Source organism: Lactuca serriola, chromosome 2 (assembly GCF_051521515.1).
Source record: "Lactuca serriola cultivar US96UC23 chromosome 2, Lser_US96UC23_V15, whole genome shotgun sequence".
Classification (NCBI taxonomy): Eukaryota; Viridiplantae; Streptophyta; class Magnoliopsida; order Asterales; family Asteraceae; genus Lactuca; species Lactuca serriola.
The window spans coordinates 181,964,470-181,979,499 of NC_136409.1; the positions used below are offsets into that span (position 1 = coordinate 181,964,470).

The 15,030-nt window shown below is 40.4% G+C and overlaps 1 non-coding gene across 1 annotated transcript; it reads right to left on the bottom strand.

The window, feature by feature from the left end:
• Positions 1–5,990: 5,990 nt before the first annotated feature.
• Positions 5,991–6,097, bottom strand: LOC145090922 (small nucleolar RNA R71). Its single transcript, XR_013701843.1, has one exon. It is a non-coding gene; the product is annotated as a small nucleolar RNA R71 (small nucleolar RNA).
• Positions 6,098–15,030: the final 8,933 nt, after the last annotated feature.

Genomic DNA, 15,030 nt, shown 5'->3' on the forward strand with positions numbered 1-15,030 from the left:
CGGAAAAAGTGGTGAAGGAAGAGAAGAAGAAGAAAATTCCAGTGGCTACAGCTGATAAAGTCAAAGAGGTTTCTCAAATTTTCACCTCAGTAGTTGATACACCAGTTATCGAAGCGTCTCCTTCGAAAGAAACGATTCCTTCGAAGACGGGTGTTTTTCGACGTATCAAAATAAAGTGAAAGTCTCAGCTTATGAAGAAAACGCAAATTTCGCATCAGGGGGTCATAGTTCGAGAAATTCCAGCTCCGGTGTCTCCATCGTCTAAAAAGCGAAGGGCTGAAGATCTTGCCAAGTTTTTGAAAAAGAATCAAAGAGTCGAAGAAGTCGAGCAAGTTCCTGAGACACCAGAGATTACAATTCCAAAAGAAGCGAACACCAGTCTGCCTGCTGGTATTTCGAAGCCTGACGATGCGAAGCCTCTTGAACCAACTTCTTTACCCCAGGTTACATCAACAATTGATTCTCCAACATTTCAATCGATTATGGATCAACCATCCATGACCATATTCTCAACTCAATCAACTGATCCACCTCATCCATCCTCACCTATTGATGAAACCATGGCTGCTGATGATGAAACCGATAACGAAGGCTTTGGAGGAATGTTCGAAGCTCTTCATTTTGATCAAGCCGAAGAAGATTTCCCTGACCACATGCTAATGACCATGAAGCCGTTCAAGATTTTGAATTCGAAATTGAATTCTATCTTGCAATCCCAAGCAGATGTGGGCAGTGGTGGAGTTACAAGCATGGAAGTTGATTCATTAATGAAGGTGATGGAAGGAAGGGTGATTTCGAAAGCATCAGGGTTAATTCGGGATTCGGAGAGTCGAGTTCTTGAGAAGGTTGATCAGAATGATATTTCTACAGAGAATCGAATCAATTCTCTAAGGTCTGATTTTGTGACGGAGGTGAAGGATCTGAAGATTGTTACGAAGGAGCGTCATGTGCTCTTCGTACAGGAAGTTAAGAAAGTACGCGAAGATGTTAACTTACATATCAGAGAACTTCGTGAAGACATGCAGAAGGAAGTTCAGACTGCTCAGCAAGATTACGCATTAGCAAATAAGAAAATTGACATTATTTGTGATGCTGTTGTCAAATGTGTCAAAATGTTTGAGCAGATAAATCCACAACTCACTACTATTTCTGCCAAAGAAGAACAAAGTTTTGGAGAACTGGTCAGGTTATTGAAAGAATTACAAGACTTGTCTTTGAAGAATGTCTCTTCGATTATTTCTCAAGAATTTCTGTCTCAAAAATTTTCTCAATTCGAAGCCATCTTACACAAGAATTTAGCTCCACTACTTCGCATTTCGAGCCTTTTACCAAATGTATCAGATGCCCCACCTGCTTTCACAGGGGTGCAAGGGGGAGAAAAGATTTATCATACAAAGGCTGGGGAAAAAATGAAGACAACTGAAGATACGAAGGTAGTCAGAAAAGTATACCCTTCGAAAGTGGTAGTAAAGCCATCTGTTGTTTCAGCTGATCCAGTCATTTCGACTGTGATTACAACAGTTCCAATTTCAAAACCTATATCGAAAGGTATTGTAATTGAGAAACAAATTGATGTCTCTTCTTCAAAGAATATGGCTTCGTCAAACATTAAAGACAAGGGAAAGGAGTGATGATTGAGAAGTCAAATAAAGAGAAGAAAGCTGAGGTGGCAGCTGAGGTTGAAAGAATGAGACATGTTCAAAGTATAATGAGACAAAGAGCTTTGGATAATTCGAAAGTTGACAAGGGTGATCCTTCGAAAGTTTTCAACTACGAAACAATAGAATCCAGGGTGATGTTTGATCACATGTATTCTTTTGAGAAGGTCCCTAAAAAGAGCTATGTGGTTACAAACACAGATTTTGGTCAACTTGATTTTCCTATCAATGAAATGATGTTTGTTATGCCACAATTCAAAGCTGAAATGAAATCATTGGAAATCAAAGAGGGAAAGAAGATGAAAATAAGATTTCATGCAGTGTTGGCTAAAGCTCAGGAAGAAGTGTGGTTTTTAGAGAAGATTAAAAAGGTGATATCCATAAAAAGAGATGTTGTATTCGAAGGGAAGTTTGAAAATCTCAAGTATACTGTGGCAAGAGCAAGTGGAAAGATACAAGAATTTACAGTGGCAGACTTTCCTTTGATGAATACGTATGATCTAATCAATATCGCCTTGATGCTCAAAGACAAATCATTTTCTTTTCTTCAAGACACTGAGCCAGATGTTTTTAGTCTTGGGTGCAAACACATCAAAATATTTTTGGAGAATTACTTTGAGTGTTTGGCTCAAATAGATGTCGAACTTGCTACTGTCAAAGACTTCGACATAACTGCACCAATGGCACCAACGAAGAAATAGAATGAGCTGAACAAGTACGAAGATGGTGAAATTTGTTTAAAGCCACTGGGGATTGTTTTTGCAGGAAAAGATAAAGCTGGAAGAGCTAAAAGATTGTTATTTCAAACTTGTGAAGTGGAGAGATACTCAAATTCACAATATACGAATTTAATTGTTCGTATGAACCACTGCAAGAAAAACAATGAAGGAGACAAGAAAGAGATAAAGAAAGTTATCTCTTGGTATATGGAAATCCGAAGAGTGTTGATGTATGCTGTTCAATCACTGACGTCTTGAAGACTTCGACCTTGATTCCAAAGGGGGAGATTGTTAGGGCTTAAATGTTGTAATAGTCGAAGAGTCAGTTAGATTGTTACGAAGTATATTTTGTCTTTGTAAGAAGGAGTCTTCAGATGTAATGTTATTTGTACTAAGGCATTATAAAGAGTAGTCTTAATGTCTAGTCCTTAGTATTGTTATGCTTTTGTTCTCCTATAAATAAGGGTCTGTACTAAGTGATTAAACATCGTTTTTTTCACTCAGTCTTTACAGATTATTCATTGTAATCTGTAAACTCAAAAGCATAATACGAGCTGAACAAATATTCTATTTACTCTCGTATTCATCGTTATTACTCTTCCTGAATTCATACTTGAATTTGATTCAAACTCGATTACAAATCTCATCACTTAGTACCCTAAGGATTCTTACTTGGGCTGCATCCAGATCCAGTGTTTTCAGTAGTACGGGCCCAATACTACCTTCCACACTAACATGTAGTCACCCTAAAGCCTCCTCCTAGTATCCCAATTCACACGTACTCTATCTCTCACGAATAACAGACTACTCTCTCAGTAGAACCCTCATATGCTCATCTAGGTGTCTCTTCTAGATTATTCCACGACTCAGAACTCTTTCTAAGTGCTTCCTACTAGATACTCCTACTCAACATATACTCAAGGCAAATAATAGATAGCAACAATTCTAAGGCTAAGGCATCACAAATCAGGCAACTCTAGCCCTAAAAATGAAATACATAGCCTATCCTCTAGCATGCATCCCTAACATCTCATAATTATCTCATAACACAAATAAGTAAGGGTATTTTGGGAAATCACCAGTCGGCTCTGGCTGATTGTACACACTGCTCCAACTCGTTTTTCGCTTAGAACTCTTTCTCACTTTGGAAAAATCATTTTTTTTGAAATTTTTTCTTAAATCCTCAGTTTGAGTCCAGACACACCCGAAGATACATCTTAATCCCTCAAAGCAAGGCTCTGATACCAACTTGTAACTGATATGTGCATAATTGGTTCATATTAAGTATACATTATTATTCATTTATTAGCTAAATTATTGCATATTATGGACAAAAGGTACCTAAAAGTGTTTAAATTATGTTTTTCAGTCCAAAGATGAAGCTCAGAAGCGAAAGGAAGCGGGAGAAACAGTTAGAAGATCGAGGATGAAATAAAGAAGAAAAGCACTAAAAATGGCACTGACTCGGCGAGTCAGATCGACTACTCGGCGAGTCCAATCGAAGAATCGAGAAGATAATGACTCGGGATCCCAGAGAGTTATCACAATACGGGGAATGTGAGAGGGACTCGACGAGTCGCCACCTGACTCGACGAGTCGATTCGTATATATAAAGATAATTCCACAGATCGATAGAGAAGAGTTCTAAAACGATTCAGACGAGTTTAGCTGCGATTGAGAAGGCAGAAAAACCCTAGAAGACGACGAAAGAAGCTAGAATTCAATCTAGGAGAGTAATTGAAGCAAAATTTCATCATTCCACTTATTCTTTTGTTTTATCATTATGGTTAAGCAATTTGACTTTGTTTGTTTGCTGTTATTTACTTCAAATATGAGCTAAAACCTTCAGACTTCTGTTTGGGGATACAAAGTTGACAATATGGTTTGATAGATTGGTAGGATTAATTCTAAGTTGGTGAATTTTTGTTATTTTAGCTTGCTAAAGAACCTTGTGTGTGAATAATAATTAATTTTCTGTTAATAGGAAGATAATTGATTAGCATGAACATCTATTGATTATTAACCTCATACGCTATGTGATCACTATGCCATATGTCTAGGATTAATGAATATGAAACTAGAATTAATAAGAAAATTGAGTAAATCCATGTGCAAGCTTGTAAGATGAGCATCAAACAAGAAGTTAATTAAAAGAATAAATTAGTTAACTATTGCAAGTCTAACTTAAACCGAATAATTAATCTAGTGAATTTAATTAAATTAGACAATTGGCCACTGTTTAAGTTAGTTTATTTGCTAAGGATTAGGGTAGTGAATACGAATCTAATCATTTGAATCGGTAATCAACGAAAGAATTAATCCATTGCACCATTACCTTGAAATCAACCATAGAGTCAACCAAGTTGAACTAAACAGAAATTCCTTTCCAATTATTGAATCTAGTTAAGTCTTTATCTTCTAGTTCTTAAATTAGTAATAGTTAGTAAGTTTCTAGTCTTGTAAAACTAGATAAAACCCCTATTTATTAATTAACTTAGATAAAATTAGTTTTTAATTTTAATTTACCGTTCCCTGTGATCGATACCCTGCTTATTTAGCTATACCACAATTGATAGGTTCACTGCCTTTTGTGTGTTATTTGATAATTAAAAGTAGGTTTAAAACTAAGTGAGTTTGCACACATCAAGTTTTTGGCACCGTTGCCGGGGAACGGTTCTAAATTAACATTAAATTCTAGTTTAATCGATCCTTTGTGTGGGATTTATCTTACACAAAGTTATTTAAGAAGCAATTCAGTAAGTAGAATTAGTTTTATTACAATTTCGTTTTTAGAGTAACTAGAAATTTTCTTTTCTGTTTTTGCCTTGAACTCGCCGAGTGCACTCGTGCCGACTCGGCGAGTACATCGCTGTTTCAGTTTTAATTTTTTATTTTATTTTTGTTCTTTTTACGCGTTTTCTGTTTTGTTTACAGTTGTTTCATGACCCGAGGATCTGATACACCTCTGGTCCCTCCTTTGGAAAACCCGGAATCCGCACTAAGAAGGAGCAAAGGAAAAGCCGTTGGAGAAACCACATCTTCAAAGAACTCACCACTCAAAAACTTAAAGTCCGTTTTCAGCAAGAAGAAGAGCAGCAAATCTGGAGCATCCAGTGCCTCGTTGACAGTTGAAGAACCAATTCAAGAAGATATCAAGTACGAGACCGAGGAAGAAGAAGAGCATACTTACGAGCACGAAACCGATTCCGAAGAAGAGTTAGCTATCACAATGGCTAAGATTGATGAAGTCCCCATGGGGGAATGGAAGAAAAGGATGCGTGATGACACCGGGCCGGGACTTGTGCAACCCGCAATTCCTGCGACCGCCACTTTCGAACTAAAAGGCCATATTCTTGCCCAACTCAAGGAGATTCCTTTTTGCAGGAAGGATCACAAAGACGCTTACAAGCACTTGGACGAAGTGAATGATGTGGCCGATTACTTCAACGTACTGAATGTTCCACGCGAGACCCAGCTTCTTCGCATGCTTCCTGTCACATTTAAAGGAGCTGCAAAAGATTGGTTAAAGTCACTTCCTCCCGGATCGGTCACCACATGGGCCAAGATGAAAGAAGAGTTCATAGACCATTTCTGCCCGCCCTCCAAGATAGCCAAGCTTAAGAAAACCATTGCCAACTTCGAGCAACAACCCGAAGAATCTCTTTATGAAGCTTGGGAAAGGTACAAGAGCCTACTTAGAAATTGCCCACACCATGACCTTAATAGCCAACAAGAGGTCTCCATCTTCTATGATGGAGTCAATGTCACCACAAGGCAATTGCTTGATTCTCAAGGCCCGCTCACAAAGAAGGCGCCCCCGGTAATTAAAGAATTAATTGAAGAATTCTCTAAGCACTCTAGAGAATATCACAATCCGAGAAACGAAGTAAGTCGGGGGGTAGTGAACGCGACAAATGATAGCATGGCGGCGGTGATAGCTAAGCTTGATAGTCTAGATCGAAGAATGACAAAAATGGATCAAACAATCCATGCTATTAGGGTAGGATGCGAAAATTGTAGAGGGCCCCATCTCACAAAGGATTGTGATTTGGATGAGAATGGAAATAAGAAAGCTCAAGTCTTCTATTCAAGTGGCGATCGATATGATGAAAATTGGCGGAAACCTAAGAAGGAATGGCTACCATACGAAGAGTATAAGAAGGCAAAGGAGGAGAAATACAAGCAGAAGGAGAGGGGACTATACCAAAAGGAAGAATCGGTAGAAAAGAAAGCCGATTTAGAAGAGTTATTCACTAGATTAATAGCCGCGTCCGAAAAAAGACACAGTGATCACGATGCTGTCATACACGAGACCAGAAACATGCTAAGGAATCAGAAAGCATCAATTCTCAACATTAAGAAACAGCTGTGACAGCTTGCGCATCAAGTGAATGATAGAAGACCGGGTCAACTTCCAAGTAACACCGAACCCAATCCAAGAATGGAGAATGTAAGTGTAATAACCTCCAGCAGTGAAGAAACATTTACAGAAGCACTGAGAATATCCAAGAAGAAGGCAGAAAAGGTAGAAGAATCGGACCCAACAAAACCCGATCCGACTCGCCGAGTCACTCCATTGGACTCGACGAGTCCATGCGTAAATGATAAAACTGTCAGTTCTTTGAAGCCTTATAATCCTCCTCTGCCATACCCAATCAAAGCCATGCCTGCAGAAAAAGTAGAAGCATACAAAACCTTCATGAAGCATGTTAAAGCTTTACAAGTTAATGTGCCATTTATGGAAACAATGTTCCAAACACCTAAGTACTTCAACTTGCTTAAGGGCCTTTTTGCTGCTAGGAAAGATTTGGCGGAAGTCGCGGAAATATTGATGAGTGAGCTACCTGAAAAGAAGGGTGATCCGGGAAATATTGTGATTCCGTGCCAATTTGGTAATGAAGTTTTCACCCGAGCATTAGCTGATTCGGGGGCAAGCATATCTTTGATGCCTTTTTCATTCTTTAAGAAGTTGAATTTTCCAGAACCAAGGCGGGTGAATATGAAGATCCATTTGGCGGACAAGACGATAATTCATCCACAAGGCGTTTGTGAGGATCTCCTTATAAAAGTTGACAAGTTTATTTTTCCAGTAGACTTCGTGGTAGTTGATATGGAAGAAGACCCCGAAATTCCAATTATTTTGGGGAGATCTTTCTTGAACACCGCGTGTGCTTTAATTGATATATGTGAGTCTACATTGACATTAAGGGTGGGTGATGAGTATGTAATGTTTAAAGCTATTCCAGAAGCCAAGCAAGAAGAAGAAAAGAATGAAGAAATCTCATTTATCCAATTGGATGATGAGATATTACAAAAAGAGCTTGCACTTTTGCTAAAAGAAGATCCAAGCAAGTTTTTGATACACTCTGAAGAAGATGGAGATGTTAACAAGGACTTGGAGGAGTTAGAAAAGCTACTGGAAGGAGCCAACTCAGAAAACACCCAAGAATTGATGGAACTCGATCAGACTCGCCGAGTCACTTTAATGGACTCGATGAGTCCAGTCGAATTTGACAAAGACTTGGCCGACTTAGATCTGTTTGTTACTAGTTCTTCACATACCTTGGATTTAGATATTATTCATGATTCTTTAGAAGAACATACAACAGAAGGAGGAATGGGAATGAAAGTTCAATACGCCGATGTAGCATGTCTTGATACGATTCCATTTGAAGATGGGTTGAGCACAGGAAAGGATGAAGAGACAAAGGAAAGGAGGGTGGAAGCTAATCAACCATTCACTACTAAACCTATTGCACGAACCATCACGAAATATGAAGTAATTAAATTTAAAGAGAAGGAGGTGCAAGAGAAGGTGAAAAAGAATGGGGTAAAGAAGAAAAAGAGGAAAAGGGAAGCCCAAGCAGCTGAGGATGATGCTGTGAAAAAGAAAAGAGATGCATTGAAAAGGGCTTACAAGAAGAAGATTCATGCTTACAAGACCAAGTACAAACCACAAAAAGTTAGGCGTGCGTTCCCCATGCTTGAAGATGGCGAAACGTAGATGGGAAGGAGTCTAGCTAATGACTCCTTAAAAAGAAGCGCTTGACGGGAGGCAACCCGTTGTTTAGAGTTTGCTTTCTTTTACTTTTTTTTGATTTTTTGGTTTTGTTTGATTATTATTTTTTTTTTCTTCTGAATCATCGAACATGTCTGCTTGAGAATATGCATGGACTAAGTGTGGGGTGAAATGAAGATTCTTTTCTAAACAAATGATAAAATTTTTAATGGTTTGCAAGACACTCGCCGAGTCTGACCATGACTCGACGAGTCCATTTAGAATTCAGAAGGAAGTATCATCGCGACCAGACTCGCCGAGTCTGACCCTGACTCGACGAGTCGGTCTTATTCACAGAAAAAATATATTAACTTTTACAATCAGTAATTAGGGTTTTCACCCTAAAGTTTTCAGTTTTCTTTCACACACACTCGTCGTGCCTCATTTTCTCTCCAATTTCTCAAGCATTCATCTTTTTCCTTCAATTATTCTTCGAATCTTTCAAGTACCATCTAAAAAGGTAATGAATTTCTTCTTGTTTTCTGTTAAGAACATGATTATAAGGCTATCTAGGATAGAAAATGCATGAAAAAAAATCCGTTTTTGAAAAGTAGTAAATTTCTAGGGTTTTGATTTTTCATGAATTATGTTGTTTTGAATGCTTATTCTGGCCTTAATACCTTAATAATATATGCCTAGACAAAACCCTTGACGTAATTTCCAGATTTCCTCGTCCAATTTCCATTGACCCGCCGACTGACTCGTGCAGTTCTTGCGACTGGCCGAGTCGGCCATGGACTCGACGAGTCGAGTCGGGGACCATCTGCTTGATGCGTTTGAATCTGTGTTTTCTGGGTTTTGCATTTTTGTTTTGCAGAAATCATGTTCAGAAGGGGGCAAAGTTCCAGTGGCCACCAAGGGGACTTTCCTTGGTTGAATTTCCCACAAATCGAGTCCGCTTCAACATTGCAGAAGTGGAAGAAGAAGTTGGCTGACATAAAGAAGAAAGAGATCTATGTGCCCAACCGGCTAGATTGGGATTGGTTGCAAAGTGTACGCTATGAGGAGGAGTTAGCTCCTTATCTTTTAAAGGAGTTTCACGATGAAGGCGAAACAATGATTTGCGACGGGTGGAGCCGGGTCTTCCGTATTCAAGAGCCGGTTTATTTGGAGCTGTGTTTGGAGTTCTTCTCCACAGTATCTTTCACGGGGGGAGTAGATTGTTATCACCCAATAAGTTTCAGTTTCTGTCTTGGGGGTGAATTTCATCAATGTTCCGTGCTCGACCTTGCCTGTCGATTGGGAATTTAGGACCAGCCCTTGGTCTCAACAGATATCTTTCGGGCCTTTTTGGGGCAATCCCACATGGTGTTTCCCGAAGGAGTTACGAGCGCGGGCTGGTGGAATACAATTGGTAACAAAGTTTATGTTCCAAAATCGGCACAAGAAGGGAGAATTCGATCCCCAACACACCGCCTCATTCATCATCTCATTTCATCCACCATTAACCAAAGGAAGGATGATGACAAGGTTTCTAACCTTGATGTCTTCTATTTATGGAGCATTATCACACCCGACATTTTTTGCAATATTCCATGGTGTTTGGCTTCATATCTCTCGGAGGGTGCGGTTAAGGATCGCAAAACTTCTCGAATCAATGGTGGTATGTTTGTCACCTGGCTAGCCAACTCGTTTGGGTTGATGACCCGTGGTGCATGGAACTTTATGACGATGATTCCTACGCCTCCATTCAATCCAATTCTTTTCCGGCGAGCGAGGATTATTGAAGACTATGGTGGTGGCCATTATGCCATTCTGCATGATGATCTGGTTGTTGGTCCCGAAGCACCGGGAAGAAGGGTTAGATCGAGGAGAGAGCGGGATGTGGAGGAAGAACCGCCGGTGATTCCGGTTGATAATGAAGAAGTACCAATGGATTGGTACAATGTGGAGATGAGGCGGCTACAAGATCAAATGGCGCGGAGCTTGAATTTTAGTAACCAATCACATATCCGACTTTTCGACCACTTTAACATTCCGCACATCGATGGTGGTAACTTTCCATATATTCCATCATGGGAAGAGGTGATAAGTGCAAGAAGAAGTGGTGCGGGAGGATGTGGAGCAGGGCTAGATGATCATGATGATGATGAGGATTAGTTTCATTGCGATTTTTTTTTAAAAAAACAATCTTTTTATTTTTGTGTTTGTTTTTATTTGGTTTGTTTAATGTTTTTAAAAAACTTGCTTTTGATGTTTATTTGATGTTTGATGCTTTGACAATTTTTCAGAATTGAATTAGGAGTGCTAGCTTCAAAAGGGTTTAGAATCATAGAATCAAAGTGAGAAAGAGAGTCAAGAAAGAGGAGCGTTAGAGTTAAAGTATTGAGTCCGGTCCTTAGAGATGTTGGCAAGGGAGTCTAGAAGTGAATAGAAAGTATAGAGAGTTTATTGGAAGCTGGATCAGATGCAGAATGCTATTATTTTCATTCAGTGACCAACTCGTTGAGTGCATTAAGCTGACTCGACGAGTCGCCCTTAATTCTCAAAAATCCGAAGATTTCCCGAAGTAACTCGACGAGTCGTTTGGTTTCATGTCAAAGGGGCTGCTAATTTGATGCTGATTAGAGTACCACTTGACTATCTATTCTTTCCTATATTGATTCCTAAAGATCTTACACTGTTTTTCCGCGTATTTGGAGCGACCCACACGAGATTTGACACTCAAGGCATGGATGAGATGTTATCATGTCTAAATTCAATTGAAGTTGAAGCTAAAATGAAAGTGACCAACCTATCCACTGCTATCCCAGTGGAGTTTGTTCCAATTCCCTCTTTATTCTCTTTTTATGTTTTTATCATGTATAATATGCAATGAGGGAATTGCATAAAATAAGTGTGGGATAGGGGTTGGTTACATATTAGAAAATTTAGAGTCTTAATTTAGGTTAATTTTAAAATTTTGTTGCATATTAAAAATATTACATAGGATTTAATTTAGAAAATTTTGGTAAAAGTGATAATTAGGATCCCATGTTAGAGTTGTGTTGATAATTGCATGAAGACCCAAATGTTTAGTTGAGCCTATATACGTTCTAGTGCATTTGTGGCTTCCTTATTCCAGTGAAATCATGGGACAAAAACACGACCCTGCTCAGCCTGAAGGATGCAATATGTTTAGCAGCCTAAACCTGAAATGTATCCAGGAAGATTGTTATCGTTAGCCAATAAAGGTTGAGATTGAGCGCCCCTGCTTAAGCATGTAGGGTTTTGAGTGATAAAAAGTGAGTTACATGTAAAAAAAGAGAGAGAGAATTACAAGAAAAGTTGAAGAATTTTTGGAGCTTCAAAGTTAAAGTATGAAGTTCAAAGATCAAAAATTCTGAAGAAATTCAAAAGTTGAAGATACCAAGAATCAAACAATAAAGGTGGTGAATTCAAAGAGATCAAAGATCAAATTACCAAAGGAAGTGAAAAATTCCAAAAGAGCTCCATAGTGGTATCAAAAAAGTTGTAATTCTAGATTATGTATGCTTGGGTTGCTCAATTAAAAACATCTTGAGGGTAAGAGGTTTTCTGAGGATGGATTTGGAGGGTTGCATAAAATGAGCATAGTTCGGGATGAGTGGGCAAGTGTTTATGAGGATTGTGAGTATTTGGAGTATAGGAGGTCTTTAGGAAAATTTTTAGACACAAATGCATGCGTTGCGGTCTTGGCATAATGGCTGGGTTAGATTGGAGTTGTCATATGTGATTCTAATATGTTTAAAATTTAGTTTTGCTTGGGGGCAAGCAAAAGACAAGTGTGGGGTATTTTGATATGTGCATAATTGGTTCATATTAAGTATACATTATTATTCATTTATTAGCTAAATTATTGCATATTATGGACAAAAGGTAGCTAAAAGTGTTTAAATTATGTTTTTCAGTCCAAAGATGAAGCTCGGAAGCGAAAAGAAGCGGGAGAAACAGTTAGAAGATCGAGGATGAAATTGTAACAGCCCGGAATTTCAGGTATTTTTATAATATTGTTTTTGGGGTGTTTCAGGAGGGGACTCGGCGAGTTGGAGCCAGACTCGCCGAGTAGGACCACAGACTGGGTCGCGGGTCCGCGACTGGACTCGACGAGTCCATTATGGACTCGGCGAGTCTACGCTGTTCAGCGGAAACCCTAGCCGTTTAGTTTTGGAACGTATATAATGCACTTATAGGCCGTCATTGTTCGTCTTTAGTCGACTGAGAAGAACCCTAAACGGATGTGGGCATCTAGAGCAAGATTGAAGGATATTAGAGCCTTGAGGAAATTGTTGTGCAAGGAGGAGAAGAGTTTTGGCTAAAGGAACAGCAAGGGATTCGAGTTCTGCGGTTTGGGGACACAGAGAGTGCGTTATTCAGGTAATATTTCGGATCTTTTCTGTTATGTTGATGTGTGTATGGATTTAGGGTTATAGAACCCATTTGGGGATTAGATGGATTAGTACCTTGTTACCCAAACAACTATAACCCTGTATTAGGACCTTTAGAGGTCCAGAAGGTCCCATGCTTGTGTATTTCGGGACATTACGTATCTCAGGAAGCAGTTTGATCGACTGCATGGCAGGGACTCGCCGAGTCCGACGAACAGACTCGGCGAGTAGCTAGGAGATTGAATGGAACTCGTCGAGCTGTTCTTCAGACTCGGCGAGTGGAGTCGGGGTGGCCCCGCGATTCCTCCACGAGGATCTCGTCGAGCCAAGAGGATACTCGACGAGTAGAAAGGGAACAGCAGGGAAAGTTGGGGAGGACGTCTAGACTCGCCGAGTCGCCTTTGCACTCGCCGAGTCCGGTCAAGTTGACCGTTGACCGTTGACCGTTGACCAGAGTTGATCTAAGTCTGACTTCTTAGGGATAGTCACACTTAGAAGATATAAGTGTTAATGAGAAATATGTGATGTTATAGGGAGGTTGTAGCTCGACGGATTGTGCACGAGTGATTTCAGGATTTGCTAACTTTCAGCATTCACGAGGTGAGTCTTCTCACTATACTGTACCCGGAAGGGTTTGACTGTGTGACTGGAAGGTCAGATATGATATGTGATATGTATGCTATATGTGGTAAGTTATTTGTTATATGTGCTATGTATGTTATGTGGGCCGGAAGGCAACATGTTATGGGCCGGAAGGCGATTATGTTATGGGCCGGAAGGCGTTGTGCTGAGGACCGGAAGGTCAGGGCCTGGAAAGGCGTATGTGCGTAAGTTGTATATTGGGGAACTCACTAAGCATTTATGCTTACAGTTGATATGGATGTGTTTCAGGTACTAGCGAGGACCGTGGGAAGGCGCCGGCGTGATCAGTACACACTGAAGAATGTTTTTATGATCTTGGGATTTAGACAGTTTGTATTTGACATGACACTTAAATTATTTATACCTTGTTTTGAATAAAAATACTCTATTTTTAAAAGGAAAAATTTGTTTGAAAATTTGCGTTGTTACAATTGGTATCAGAGCCAGGTTTGAGGGATTCGGGTGCACCTTCGGGGGTAACTGAACTCAAACCGAGGATTTGAGGGAACTTTTTAAATAAAGGCATAAACTTTTGTGAATGGTTTTGTGATAAGCAAGAAAGAAACAGTGTGTACGATCAGTCAGTGCCCGAACGGTAAAGATCCCCAAAATACCTTACAATATTATATGATATGAATTGATATACATGCTAGAAGACTAGGTATTCATGATAGGACTAGAGTGGCCTGATTTGTGATGCCTTAGTCTAGGAAAGTTTGCCGATATGAGATGCTTTGCTAGTGTGCGAGTAGATAGTGCATAACAGAAGTAGAGTACTCACTATCCGAGGTTTGGGGAGGAAGATTTGGGATGAATGCTGATGCGGTGTGGTCGGTAGTAGTGGGCCCGTACTACCGAAGACACCGGATCAGTGGGAGACCCAAGTAAGAATCCCTGGATAACGGAGACTGAGTAGGGTTGCGTTATCGAATACGACTATACTCGATGGAGTCTCTGATAGTTTTATGTTGTATTTCAGAGACATCATGGTTCGACCACGCCACGGAGCGAGTTCGAGCGGTGTGAGTGACGAGGAGATTCGTCAGATGATTCACGAGGAGGTAGCTGCGGTGATCCGGGCTGAGATCCCGGAGATGTTTGGGTCTATTAAGACCACCCTGATGGAGACGTTTGAGGAGCGGTACGCCGCATTGACTGAAGCTGCAGCCGCTGCAGCTACCGCAGCTGTGGCCGCTGCCAGGCCACAGGGGGGTGACTCGTTGCTGTTCCGGGAGTTCAGCAACACGAAGCCACCTGAGTTCGATGGGATGCAGGATCCGATTGCTGCGATGAGGTGGATCGCGGATATAGAGGGGTGCTTCTACACTTGTTCATGCCCGGAGCACCTGAGGGTACGGTTCGCTTTGAACCAGCTCCGTCTGGGAGCGAAGGACTGGTGGAAGTTCGTGACGGCGAACTTCACTTTGGCAGAGATTACAGCAGTGACATGGGAAGGGTTTACTGCCATGTTCAGGGATGAGTACGTTCCCCCGGTGGAGAGGGAACGATTGGTTCAGGAGTTCTTAACCCTCAAGCAGGGTACTGATTCGGTTGCGGCAATCACGCGGAAGTTTCATGAGAGGGCGATGTTCTGCCCCGAGCTGGTG